Consider the following 14,993-nt stretch of genomic DNA (forward strand, 5'->3'; position numbering starts at 1 on the left):
ATCCCGTGGTGTGGAGGGCTGGATGAACAGTAGACGGTGGAGGGGTGCCCGTGGAGGGGTGGTTGAACAGTAGCCGGTGGAGTAGCGCGTGGTGGAGGTTGGATGAACAGGAGCCCGTGGAGGCTGGAGGAGGTCGACGGTAGCCCGTGGAGGCTGGAGGAGGTCGATGGTGGAGATGAACAGTATCCCGTGGAGTCCCGTTTTGCGGTACGCCACACCCCTCCCCCCGTTTCGACCGTAGCGCTCCAACACAAGTCCGTTTCATCCATTTTGCGGTATGCCACACCCCTCCCGATGAACAGGACCCCCGTTTCGACCGTAGGAGGTCCGCTTCGTCTGTTTTGCGGTACGCCACACCCCTCCCGATCAACAAGACCCCTGTTTCGACTGTAGGAGGTTCGTTTCGTCCGTTTTGCGGTACAACACACCCCTCCCGATCAATAGGACCCCCGTTTCAACCGTAGGAGGTCTGTTTCCTCCGTTTTGTGGTACGCCAGGCCCCTCCTGATCAACAGGACCCCGTTTCAAACGTGGCCGATCGAACACAAGGCCGTTTCCTCCGTTGTGCGGTACACCAGGCCTTGTTTCCATCGCCTGTTCCGTCCAAGCCCTCCCGATGAACATGACCACACATTTCGTTCTGACCCAGCCGGTTGGCTCCCCATGAACACGAGGACGACGCTGTTTCTCCGTTCCGACCCAGCTATGTACGTATGCGCGATAGGCGTTAGAGACCCCGCCCGTATGTATGTACGTGGCCGTATTTTCTTTCTTGCACCCTCGCCGCTGTACGTACGTGTACATGCTACGTGGGCGCCTCTACTACGACACGTGCGCGCCTCTACATCCACCAGTATATATGTACGTACACATTCGCCACCAGAATGACAACGGTACGTACGCTTCAACCAGGTGGGTCCCGACTGTCAGACACTTCCTTGCCTGTGAAGATGTAGCTGGTGGGTCCCAACAGTCAGGGGGGCGAATCATTTTTTTTGCCCGGACGCACTTCCTTGCGAGCGAAGGTGCAGCTGGTGGGTCCCAGCAGTCAGGGGGAAATGTTTTTTCGCTAAATATGGTGGCCCGTCTGGTGGGTCCCCGCTGTCAGGTGGAGGAATAATTATTTTGCGTGTAATAAGGAGGCACTTCCTTGCTGTGGCCGTGGACCTAGCTGTCAGCCTCTCCACGTACAGTCCACGTCCGATGGAAGCCGTTCCTTGACCATGTTGACCACGCCGTGCCGAGAGCACCAGGGCGGTGGACGACGACGAGGCCTAGGAAGGGGACGACGCGGAGCCGGGGAAGACGCGGCAGTGGATGCCCACGCGTAGAGGAGTACGAGGGTTCATTGGTTCGCTGCGGTGTGAGGCTACCATCGCCACAGAATAACAGGGGGTGTGGGTGAGTAGAGGGATGGCCTGGCCAGCGGTGGGAGTAGTAGGAGGCGGTGATGCCTCCGCCGCATCGCAGCCGGCCACGGGAGGAAGGAGCACGAGGCACAACCGACGCTGGTTTGGGCGGCTGGAGCAAGAAGACCAGAGGTTGAAGAAGCACTACGGCCGTTGGATGGACATCGTACGGTCACTGGAGCTAGAATCGTGCATATTGACTAAGTTGACAAAGCCCTCCGTCCCCGTCAACTTAGTAGGCCCACAAGTCAGCCTGCCACTATACTGGGTCCCAGCTAACAGGGGGAGTATTCATTTTTTTTGTGCGTAATAAGGAGGCACTTCCTTGCGTACGAAGATATAACTGGTGGGTCCGAGCTGTCAGAGCCGGCCGCGGGGAGGAGGGAGCAGGCAGTCCCGTCGGCGCTTGTTTCCGCGGCTGGAGCAGGAAGAGCAGAGATTGAAGAAGCACGACGACCGTTCGATGGCCATCCAACAGTCACTGCTTGTGCGTCAACCTTTTTTTAGGAAAGCCTCAAATCTGTGGAAAACAGCATACAACCCATTTGCCATTATTTTTAATAATTTACAGCCCATTTGCTAATTCTTAAGGTTTTTTTGGAGCCCATATTCTTTTTGTTAGCATTACAGCCCATATTGTGGCCATGGTTAAAAACTTATACGAAATTTTGCATATTGCGGTGCGGTCCGAACTATTTTTAATTTCGACTCACATTCAAACTAATTTTAAAAATAAAGGTATATCAATATAAAATCCAACAAATTCTCCAGGCATAAAAATTAATGTAATTTAAAATCTCGAAATGAAAAAAAAGATATTTGAGACTAACTGCCGGTTTGATGTGTTTTAAAAATGTACAACTCATTTCTCATTACTGATGGGCCATTTTCTCGGCCAGCTGAATGAAAGCTCTCCTCGTCTTAAAAGATTTGCAGCCCAATAGGCCTGACAAAGCGACTTAGTTGGCAAATCACAAAAAACTGGGTTGTGGCCGTAGACCCAGCTGTCAGCCTCTACACGTACAGTACTCTCCCGATGGAATGTCGTTGACCACATTGACCATGCCACGCCGAGAGCACCGAGGCGGTGGACGACGACGAGGCCTAGGAAGGGGACAACGCGGAGCCGGGGAAGACGCGGCAGTGGATGCCCACGCGAAGAGGAGTACCAGGGTTCACTGGTTTGGCTGCGGTGTGAGGCTGCTGTCGCCGCAGGGCCTGGCTAGCGGTGGGAGTAGTAGGGGGCGATGAGGCCTCAACGGCAGCACAGCCGGCCACTGGAGGCAGGAGCAGGCGGTCTCCCCGGCGCTGGTTTTGGGCGGCTGGTGCAAGAAGAGCAGCGATTGAAGAAGCAACAGGACCGTTCGATTCAAATCCAATGGTTACTGCTGCTAGAATCGTTTGTTGACTAAGTTAACAAGCTCTGCGTACGCGTCAACGTAGTAGGCCCACAGGTCAGCCTCCCAACCGATGCGCCCCAGATGTCAGTGGGAGGAATCATTTTTTTGCGTAATAAGGAGACAGTTGATTGCGTGCGGCCAGGCCAGCGGAGGGAGTAGGTGGGCCGGGGAAGCCTGCGCGGCATCACAGCGGGCACAAGAGGAGGGAGCAGGCAGTCCCGCCAGCGCTAGTTTAGGCGGCTGGAGTAGGAAGATCAAAGATCGAAGAAGCACGACGGCTAGAATCGTGTGTTCACTGACAAAGCCTTGCGTAAACAAGTCAGCCTCGGAATCTGTGGCGTGTACAGCCCATTTGCTATTATTTTTATATTTTTTACTCATTTTATAATTCATATTGAATTTATTGCAGCCTGTTTTCCATTTTTAGAATTGCCGTCCATTTTCTGGTCAGTACCAGGGTCAAAAAATTAACTAAATATGTGGGAAATTTTTGCTGGGGAACGAAATATTCTTAATCCAAAAATTAATAGCCATACTAAAACAAATTTAAAAATAAGTTAGTACTATGTCATGTTAAATCCAATTAAATACATATAAGATACCAGTGAAGAACAAAATTCAAAAAAAACTAATATCCCATTTGCTCGTCTTGAAAGATTTGCAGCCCAGTAATTCGGAGAAAACAAATAGGCCTAGCTTGGGTATTCTTCAAAAAGAAATATTGGGCTACCTATTTTCCCAAAGAACTGGTGCATGAGCATTTAGCTTTATTTATTTATTTACTTATTTATGTTTAGGGGACCATGAGCATGTACCTGGGCCGGATTCATGTGAGAGCGTCCCTTCCAGTTAATTATGGGTTTCTCTATTGGGCCTTCATCAGTGGGTTGCATGTTATCAACACGCGGAAAATGTGTTCCATACGAAAAATAGTATGAGCTACGTACGGTACGGGGCACTAAAGGATCGAACCGTGCAACGGCTTCCAAAACATTGTGTTTGTCGTTCTAACAACACATTTATATTCAACCAATAGACGAAATATACTACTGATTGTACATTGAAAACAGCAGCAGCAGCAACCAGGGCTGGGGGTGCAACAGAAGCAGTAAGCAGGCCAGAAGAGTGAAGACGCAGCTCTCTCTTCCAAACCAAACATCAGCCATCATTACAAAAGGGCTACCAAAAAAGAACAAGTGTATGCATCAAACTAAATAAAGATCCTACTACACCAAGTGTACGCAACTAACTAACTGGCTCAGTTAGACGTTACTATTTATTAAGCTATGGAGATTGGCTGACGGCTTGAACCAGATGGGTGCCTGATGGGGGAAACTCCAGCCAGCAGGTCGAAGTCTGATACTTGCGACCCTCTCTCCTACTTTGGGCTGCAAAGCGTGGCGGCACATATCAGGGTATGGTGCATGCAGAGACGCATGGTACGCTGTGTACACACAGTTTTGCCTAATGAACGAAACCGCGCTGCCATCATGATCTTTGCCGTCGGTTATCTCCTGGTTAATTGGATAATTCAGTCTGACAAACAGAGAGCGTGTGCCAAGGCTACTTACCAGCCTCCAGTCAAAAATTCCTGAAGGCCCAGAGAAGCTGGGATCCTGCTCAAAGACCTTGCAGTGACTGTGATTGTATCCCGCAAAACAACACGTCCGATACGTGCGAACGATCATCAATCTTTCACCATCGTCTGATCGAGCCAGGAACCACCTACAACTGCCATGCCGCTTTTCTTTGAAAGGTTCTGGGATTAGGAAGGGTAGGGACACCAGGCGGCCTACAACATCATATCAAGTTGGAGTCAAATAAAAAAGGGCTCTTGATTTAGTCAATCTTAAGAACAGCATGTTATGAGCATGAATATTTTTTCAGTAAATGTTGACAGTAATATAAGCAAGCCATCATGATATCATAGGAAAGTAACATACTGCTATAACAGCCGTTTGTAGCAATGACTGGAGTAGGCCAGCAATACGTCCACCCATAGAAGGATTCGACAGCGTAAATGAAGCCCTTGTGTTCAATGGCATCAGAGAACCATGGAGGATGTATGATGCTGCGATGGACGTGCAGATTTATCCACTTACCGCAGTGACCTGTCAGATAGGCGAGACCGCGGTTGAAGAACACAATTAGCCTGAAATCTTTATAATTCCCAGATCTTGTGGGCACTTGGCAGATTACAACCTTGAGCAAATCAAACTTGGTATCATGTTGGCTACTGTAAGATTCCGAGTATTCTGGGCCGCGGTGCCAAAGCAGTGCAGTGTTAATCGAAGGAAGGGGGATCAATCGCCGGGTGTAGACCTCCACGAGCATCCAGCTACCGCGACCGTCGACGAGCACCATCCAAGACGTGTTCATGCCGACCCAGTACATACCGTTAATGTAGCTGAGGCTGACGGGGATCGGATTGCAGTGAAGGGGGTTGATGCTCACCACCCTACGATCGTTATGCTGCGTGACACGCCGTTTCTGAAGATCAGGCGGCATCAGCAAGCAAGGAGCTGGCTTAAAAAGCTCTGTCCTGAGGGCTTTGAGTAAACGGTACAACCCCGACGAGCACGCGACGAGCGGCATGGTACTGAGATTGTCCACACGCGAAACAATGAGCTTGATTACCTCTGTGGGGAGCGAATTCCAGCCACTCTTTCGGCAGACGCTGCTTGGTTCTACCATTGTTAGTGCTTGGGTTTCGGACGAGGGGGGGAGGCACCTCAGCGGGGATGGAAGCTTGGACGAGATTATGTGCAGACAAAGATGGAGAAGCGAATATGTGTTACGGGAAGTGGACAGGTGATGATGACTACAGCACGCCGCTTGACTTACGAGACACATACCAACAGCGTAGGGTCATGTCGATGGCAGACAACTTGCTTGAGTGATCACAGTACTGGTACTCCCTACAGTACCTACTACAGTACTATGCCCTAACTTGCTTGAGTAGAGTAGTAGAGTAGGACTCTGCTCTACTACTAGCACCGGAAGAGTAGTATATTCTAATCTAAAATAGTTACAAACTTCAATGCCCGAGCATGGAACGACTATGAACCATGCTCAAAGACCATGTCTACGTGGTGTTTGGACTTATATGCAAAAAAAATAGCAAGATGCCTGTGCATTGCACGGCACACCATCATCACCAACTCGTTTTTTTTCTCTACTCCTACTCCTATAAAAGACTCAGTTGGTGATGATGGAGGCGTGTTCAGCCGGGTGTGCAGCGGATGGTGCAGCACTATTCAATTTGTTATAAAAAACAAAGAAGAGTAGTAGAGATAGAGACATAGGGAGGAGCACGAGGTTGTGGGAGATAAGGATGAACGAGGTAAGGCCTTATCTGTAAATGTGGAGAGAGGTGCATGTATCTTTTGTAAAATTGTCATAGTTGGCTTTATATCCATCATATATAGATCGGACGGTCTATATTACAAGATGGTAGGCAAACCATCATCACCAACTCGGTTTTCTATAAGAGTAGATATATATAGATATAGATAGATAGAGACTAGGGAGTACTAGTAAGGACACCATCTACTGCTTCGTGTGCTACTCCTGCGCTCCATTCGGCGGCCGCAACGTCCCCTACAGCCACTCCCTCCTGCGCTCCATTCAGCGGGCGCTGTTGAAATCAGGGGAGCGCACTCTCGCGACTGCTGGCAGCCACGACTTCACCGACAACGACTTCTTCCCCAACCCCGACAACCTCTTCCTCAACAACATGGGCGACAACCTCAACACCAACGGTGCTGCTCCCGTTGCACCGTATGTGTTTCTGTCCTTCCTGTTTGAAATCGTGGTAGAATTCATGTTTCTACTCTGTATCCTACTACTATGCTAGTCCACATGATTAGTTTCATCTCTGTTATAGCCGTCATGATTTATTTTGTGCTTATTCGGATTAAATCTCGTAGTAACTTGCTCACATATTCAACCGGCGTAACGTCCCTTACAGCCACTCCCGTTTCATGGACGGCCTGGTCGATGCCTCCAAGGAGCCCTTCGTCCACTGCTATGAGTGCCCGATGCCGTTTTGTGGCTCGCCGGCGGACATGGTGCATCACCTCACGGATGCGTGCAACGGTCCCTGCTGGCCCTTGGCGGAGAACATCAAGTACGACACGTGCTACCGGTTCACCATGCCGGATTCGCTAGAGGATCACCGCCGCCTGCTAGTCTCGGAGGAGGACGGCAGCGTCTTCCTCTTGATCGTGGGCACCGGCGAGGCCCGCGCAGGCCGCCGCCCCGTCTTTGTAGCATGCGTCAGGGGCGTCGCCGCTGACACTGACACTGACACGAGGCAGATGTACGGGTGCAAGGTCAATGTTACTACCCCTCCGGGACACGTGGGCGGCGAAACCGGCCTCATCGGACAGACTTGGAATCTGAGGAGCTGTGACTATCCCGCCAATGTGGACTTGGAAAACCCATGGCATCCGTTCTATCCTTTACCCGCCGACTCGGTGCACGGGGACTCCAAGGAGGATCACCTGGACATATGCATTATCAAGTGCACTTAGAAAACATGTAGTGTGTGTGTGGGCGCTTATGGCCCGTGTTTTGCCGCTTTTGATTCTGTAAGCTTGTCGTTAAACTTGAGTGGCTTTCGCCGTAGTCCTTCCTTTGAACTGCTCCTCTCAGTGAGCTGATGTAAGACACTTTGGGTCTCATTTGATAATGTAACCGGGGAGGAGCCTCCCCGTTCTTCTAAAAAAATACGCATTATCAAGTTAAATGTTGATCATTAGTCTTCGCTCAATGTAATCCGCTGTCTAAGCATGTGGAGAATTCCATGCAGGATCTTGCTCTATTGGAGTATCGCGCATGAATAAAAGTGTATTCGTTTATGGTTTAGTCTAGAATCTTCCATGTATGAATTTTTACTACAGTACTGGTGAAAGACTTACGATGAACCATTTCTTACATCTCCTCTGCCCCCTTGCAAGCCATCCTAATTTAATCCCTCCGTCTAGGTGTATAAGGGCATGGTTAATATTACTTAATAGTATAGCTAACTCTTGACTATAAGAAAGTGCCATGTCATCTGTAGCCAACATGTATAACAATCGATACTCAAAAACTAATTCTTAAAGATCATTTTTCTTGCAAAGCACAATAAGTGTTATTTCTTCACAAGTTTTGGATGCAGGTTGAACAGTTGAACGCTTTTGTTTGCAAAAGATACCTTTTTATCTATTTCACCCGGATGTTTGTGAGCTCTAGAGATGAAATAATATCCGAAGAAACCTATCGATACCCGTTACACATGAGATGACCCCTACATGCTTTGTCAAAATAAACAACTCCCCGATCAATGCATTTCACTCTTCGGTGCAACGCACGGGCACCTTACTACTACTCCCTCCATTCCAAAATAGATGACCCCATTTTATACTAAAGTTAGTATAGAGTTGGGTCATCTATTTTGGAACGGAGGGAGTATATCACAAAACCCAACCACTCCCAGAAATAAATGGCCTGGTAAAATAAACGGACAAGCAACCATCACATCCCTCCGTCTTTTTTGCATTTCATTTCTCTGCATTTACTTTCTCCGGTTCATCTCCCACGCTCGATCCCTAGCTACTACTCCTAGGGCCAGTTCTTTTGGCGGCTTCCCCAGCTTTTCCCACAAGACTAGTCACAGTGGAGAGTAACAATAAGGCGTCTCACTCATTTATTTGGGCTTCTAAACTACTACTCCGTCCTAGTTTATTCCTCACCATTGTAATTTGTGCTAAATTTTGACCAAAGATTTAACTGATAAAATGTTACTCAAAACACTTAGGCGCGGTGCATCTAGGTGTGTAAGTCATCTTATGAAAACCAAATAATCCGAAAACACTTAGGCGTGGTGCATTAACTTCTACCTCGTTTCTTGTTTCTTGACGTATCAACCAATAAGAGATAAAGAGTGTGCATGCTTTTAATGACTTGAGATATCAAACACGACATGCAGTGATTAGTTCATTGCATGCAATACTATTAATTAGCAAATAAACATTAACATTTCTCGTTTTCTCCTCCTCCTTGGTCACGGTGCATAGAGAAATAACCACAGAGAAGGAAGTTAAAAGTAAACAATCAAACGAGCATTTTTGCATTTGTTTTGCATTGAATCGTTTCACAAGCTTGACTAGTGCTGTTTTTCCACTTTTACAAAAACCGCATCGTAATGTTCAAACGTGCATTTGCACGTACATAAGTAATAGTAATACTCCCTCCGTCTAGGTGTACAAGTCTTCCCTCCTTCTTGGTCACCGTGCACAACCAAAGATGACTTATTGACCTGGACGGAGGGAGTAGCACAGTCTGCAAACATATATCGAGAGAGACATGTAGTCCGATAGTATATAGTAAAGTTTGTGCTATATGCACGTAGTTGCAAAATGCGTAATAATACACAACGTTTCCAAACTTTCCCTTTTACATACTTAATTAAGGACGCTAAAATTCCTGAACGTTCGGGATTTATCATTTGCGTCCCAAAACTAATGAGATCGCCTTACGAAACAAAAATTATACTCCTCCAAAAAGCCATGGCGCTCGCAGGAGCGCTTGCGGCGCGCCACAAGTGCCCTGGTGCGCGGCCGTTTCCCAGCGCACAGACACAACGCCTCTTACTCAGCCTGGCAACTCGCGATGTGATGATTGGCGGCTTGCCAACGGGCGACCTTGATCTCACTGGTGTGGTGATCCGGCGCCAACAGGTACTCCTCCTGGCTGGAAGCGTGCACCCGGTCCACGTACCGCCAAGCGTAGATGAGGTGCTTGGGCCCGACTGCACTCAGGGTGTCGGCACGGGCGTCCTCCGCCACCCTCACGCCCCTCACACGAGCCTTCTGCCAAAGAACCAATTGCTTGACTCTCTCGGACGCGATATAGATCTCCTAGACAGCATGTTGCGTGGTGCGCTTCTCTTCCTCGGCCTTCTTCTCCGCCTCTATTTTGGCACGCTCTACTAGAGGCAAAGCCTCCCACAAGGCGACATCCATTTCTTTCCAAACCTCCTCAAGGCTGGGTGGCTCGGCGGGCGGCGCGGCGTTCTCCTTGTAGCGGGGAGACGACGCGTCCTCCGACGCGCGTGCCGATGAGATTGAGAACGCCGACGCGTCCACCTCAATGCGTCGCGGCGAGGAGCGGAACACCGACGCGTCCTCCTCGACTAGTGGTGGCGAGGAGCGGAACACCGACGCATCCTCCTCGACAAGTGGCAGCGAGGAACGGAATGGTGACGCATCGCGTAGCGGCGAGGAGCGGAACACCGATGCGTCCTCCTCGACTAGTGGCGGCGAGGAACGGAAAGGCGACGCGTGACCGTCCGCGCGATGCAGCGAGGGGCTCCTAGGGCTTGGGAGGGGAGATGCCATGGTGGTCGATGTGAGAGGGAGGGGGAGGAGATAGCGATGAACGTGAACGTGAGGGGGAGGAAATAGCGATGTCGTGGGAGGTGCAATATTTATAGCGAGCAATGGCACACCTACGTAAGATATGGACTGAGCTGCACTGACTTAACTACAGGTCCAGTTGCGTCACTGACATGTGGGCCAGTAAACTGCTGGGCCCTTATGTCAGTGACCCAATGCACCTGAAGTTAAGTAAAAGCTACGTGGGCATATTTGTTGGAGTAAATTACGGGGGAGCGAAGGGGTGGAAATATTGCTGGTCACAACGGATTGGACGAGCATGGGGGGGGGAGAGTCATGCATGCAGATTTTTTCACACGGGGTGGAGTGGTGGGACCGCCGGAGGGAGAAGGAGAGTTTGGTAGGCATATTGTTTCCACACATGGAGAGGAAAAGATTTGGAGACGAATGGGCTTCCTGCAGGTATGGGGAACAGTGCATAATAAGTCATCTTGCATGCCGGGCTAGGTATAGTCTCAAGTCATTAAAAACATACACGCCCCACACATGTTCATATTTCAAGGTGCACTAAATTATTGCATGCGATGATTAAGGCTGGCCATCATGGTGGTATCTTAGCTGGTACACGGGAATAGCAAACATGCTGATGTGGCAAAGAATTAAAGAAGAGAGGGGGGTTAGACTAACTAGTGTTCATGCATGCATTGGTAAACACATTTTTTGTGAAGAAGGACAGCATTAGTTGAGTACTTTTGCAGACTTCAAAAACTATTCCACCGCCTCTACTATCTTGCTAAGAGTAGGTGAAATTTTTGAGTCGAGCCCTTTAAACTAGAAGGGAGGCAGTGGTACTCTAATAGCTAGGTGTGTAAGTCATCTTACGAAAACCAAATAATCCCAAAACACGTAGGCACGGTGCATTAACTTCTACCTCGTTTCTTGTTTCTTGACATATCAACCAATAAGAGATGAGGGTGTGCATGCTTTTAATGACCTACGACTATCAAACATGACATGTAGTGGTTAGTTCATTGCATGCAATACTATTTAATTAGCAAATAAACATTAATGTCTCTCGTTTTGCCCTCCTCCTTGGTCACGGTGCACGGCCTAAGATGACTTACTCACCTAGACAGAGGGAGTATCAACATTCACAATGGCAAATCAATATTTTTACACTCATTATAAAACATAGTTCTTATACTCATTATAATCAGTATTGTAGATATTGATATTTTTTAGTATAAATTTGGTCGTGGGATTTCATTGATGCATGTCAAAGCATGGAGGAAGCAGAGCTTAGGGCTTGCATTGCCGATCTCTACATAGGTATTTCTCTTCATAATCCTGTAATTTTAGAGACTGATTGCGCTTTTGTGGTAGCATCTCTTGCATCGAGGGACTATGACAGGTCTGCTATGAGTGACCTGAAGATGAAAGCGTTGAGCATCTCGAAGTTGATCAACAATCTTCATTTGTCAAAGATTAGCCGTTCGGCCAATAAGGTGGCACACTTAATCGCCAAGTATAGCTTTGACAATAGATTAGATGGTATTCTTGTAAATAACGTACCGCCCTGTGTGGTGAATATTGTATCGAATGAGTGTACTGGTGTGGCTGGTTAATTAATATAAGGTGGTGTTTTTAAAAAAGTATATATTTGGTCAAACACTTTGCAAATGGTTGACGGGAGTAAAAAGGACCAGAGGGAGTATCATGCATGCAGAGTAGGCAAAAAAAATTGCTCATTTTTAGCCGGTCGAAGTCTCAAAGGGCGCGACCGCGCGAGGGAGGCGAAGGTCGTGGGAGGCGCGACGGTTGACGGAATTAAGTGAAGTTACATCCACGCGCCGGCATGGCGTGCGAACAGGCAGAAGCTATACCGTCAGGCCTACGATATGGGTCTAGTAGACATGACATCTAGTGGGTCCCGCATAGTTCTCGAGAACTCTTTGGGGGCTTGCAGCCGTTTATCCACCGAGCAAGCCAACAACCCCACGCCGTTCGCACACCCTACTCGTCCCCGTCTTCTACTCTACCTCACAACAGTTCGCTCCCAGTCGTCCCGTCCTTTCACATTAGTTCGCTCCCAGATTTTGCGGGGTACAACAGTTCAACTTCTCCTAACCCTCCCCCAAAATCCATGGCCTCCCAAATCTCCATGGTCGCCGCTGAGTACAAGGTTAGAGCCATCACCGGCGATCAGTTCATCGTCATCTACACACGTGGATCCACGACGGTGAAAGCATGGCTTGCTCGCTTCCTACGCATGTTCAACAGTTCAACGGATGAGTGGGTCGCTGGGCTAGATGTTGAGTACACCAAAATCCTGGGACGAGAGAAGGATCTAAAGGACGAAGAGAGGAAGAAGCCCACCGTGATCTAGGTTTGCGTACATAACGTTTGCTTGGTCTACCACATATGCCATGCCGACGTTGAGTGCTAGGATTTTAAGAACTTCCTCAAGGACAAAAGAGCGAAATTCGTTACTGTAGGCTTTAAGAACGACAAAGAAGTCCTGTGTCGGATAGGTCTCGTTGTAGGCCAGCCCTTCGATCTCCAGAAGGCAAGCCTGGTGTCCTCCTCTCAACCTTCAATGCTGACCCTGGCAGCAGCCATGATTGATCCTTCGTACGCTAAACTGAAGAAACCTCATCACGAGTTTCATCATGCATGGGAGTCGAAGACATTAGATGAAGATCACATCCTGTATGCAGCAATGGATGCCTACCTTTGTTTAAATATCTACATGGGTTGGATGAAGAAGCAGAGCCCAGTGTCCGGTTCAAGCAAAGAAGCGTCGGCGAAGAGGAAGAGGAAGAGGGACGAGGACGAAGTCGAGGACATGGACTCAGACTCTGAGTAGGTGGCAGTGCCGTCGCTCATGCTGGTTCTACTGCAGTGTCAAGCTGACTAGTTGCTTAGTTTATTTTCAAGGGTGTGTTGTGCTGAGGCCCGAGCATAAATATGTTTATGTTCTTTCTCGTTATTTGAACTGTTTAGTACGTAGAGTAGTACTAGTACTATGTCTTACTACTGTTCTTCTTGCAGTTGGTACTACTGCTCGTACCTTCGTGTTCCCACTATACTTAATACGTTCGTACTAGTAGTATAATTTGGGTCAGTCGATTTGTGAAAGAAGTTCGACGGAGCGAAGGAAGAAGACGGCAGAAGAGGTGGAAGAAGCCCTTCTAGCCATCCATGTTGCATCAAACGGCTCACATGAGCTGACTGACCCAAATTGCTCCTTCAGATTGTAGGATCCACGTGGCATTCAAGGTCTCGAAGGTAGATTCCGCGTCCGCACCCGGTTTGCGGGCTCGACGCACGCGCGACCGGCTTCCGCCGCGACAGCCACCATGCACGCCTCCTCCGCGCGGGCGGAGACAACAATGACACGCTAGTTCCTCCTCGGTGGCCTGCTCGAGCACACACTCGTCCTCCTCTTCGTATGCTGCATGCATAGACGCGGCTCCACCAGCTGCTCGCGTGCTTGGCAGCGCGGCGGCATGGCGAGGAGGGACTGCAGACGACGTGAGCGGGTGAGCCTTCGGCTTCATAGCACAGGGATGGCGGCGACACGACGGTGATGGGCGAGAAATTGTTGGCCGAAGCAGGCGGGCGCCGGCATGCGCAACGGCGGCGGCGACATATTGATGAGTGCCCATATGGGAGCTTACTTTAGTTTTATATGAGGTTGGTCAAACTTAAAAGAAAATCGTACTTGTACACGTAAACATTAGACTTAGGCAGCGCTTTTATTATTTATTTCTTTTGAAGTTAGTACCACAACCACGATACAGAATCCTGTGCAAGCGCGTGAACCGCGGCCGCCCTGTCGATCGAACGGTGCGTCACCGTATCACGCTCGAAGGACATCCACCGAACCTTTTTGTGTGTGTGAAAACAATCCTCAAATATTACTCAAGTTTTTTTTCCTAGGAAAGTTCTTGACGCTGCAATATTTCCATATATTTGAATTTAGCTCCAATTTGTGTTTATTTGGATTTGGACGTTTTAGGTGCGCCCTAGTTTTTTAATACTTATTTTGTGTGTGTGACTGAGAGAGAACGTGTGTATGTGTCCATATGTGTGTTGTGGCGGAAGGGCAATGTGGAGACGGTGTGCGTGTGATACAGACATAGAGAGGTGTGAATGTGCAAACGATCATGCATGAGTGAGACATAGACAGATGCCGATACATTGTGTATACATGAGGGAACAGTCTTCTAGTTTACTTGTGTGTGTGTGTGTGTGAGAGAGAGAGAGAGAGATAGAGAGAGAGAGGGAGAGAGAGAGGAGCATCCGTAACACAACAACCATCTCTCTCGATTCGTCCGTCCCTCGCACGATCGCATGCAACATATGCATCAACGCACACATTTTGACACCCTCACTCGGCCCGTGCCCACCTCAAGGCCCGCGCAATCTCTTCGTGAATACCCATTTCTCTCCTTAGGTTTGTTTTCGCTCAATATCTGACACACACAAACACACACACGCACGCACACACACACACGCGCGCATACACACACACACACACACACACACGCAGCACAACACACACACACACTCCCCCGAGCACACAATTCATCCCCATCCAAGGTTATACGGCGACCACTCTCGCTTGTGCTTCTTTGCACCCCAACATGCACAACAACTCAATCTTCAAAGAGGGCATCAAGCAGATCGAAGACGACGACCACACCGCACTAGAGAATGCGGGGTCATTTGGAAGCAGGGTGATGCGATGACGGCTGACTGACTCCTCCCCCCCACCCTCTCTCTCTTGCACAAAATTA

This window comes from Triticum aestivum, chromosome 3B (genome assembly GCF_018294505.1).
Source record: "Triticum aestivum cultivar Chinese Spring chromosome 3B, IWGSC CS RefSeq v2.1, whole genome shotgun sequence".
Classification (NCBI taxonomy): Eukaryota; Viridiplantae; Streptophyta; class Magnoliopsida; order Poales; family Poaceae; genus Triticum; species Triticum aestivum.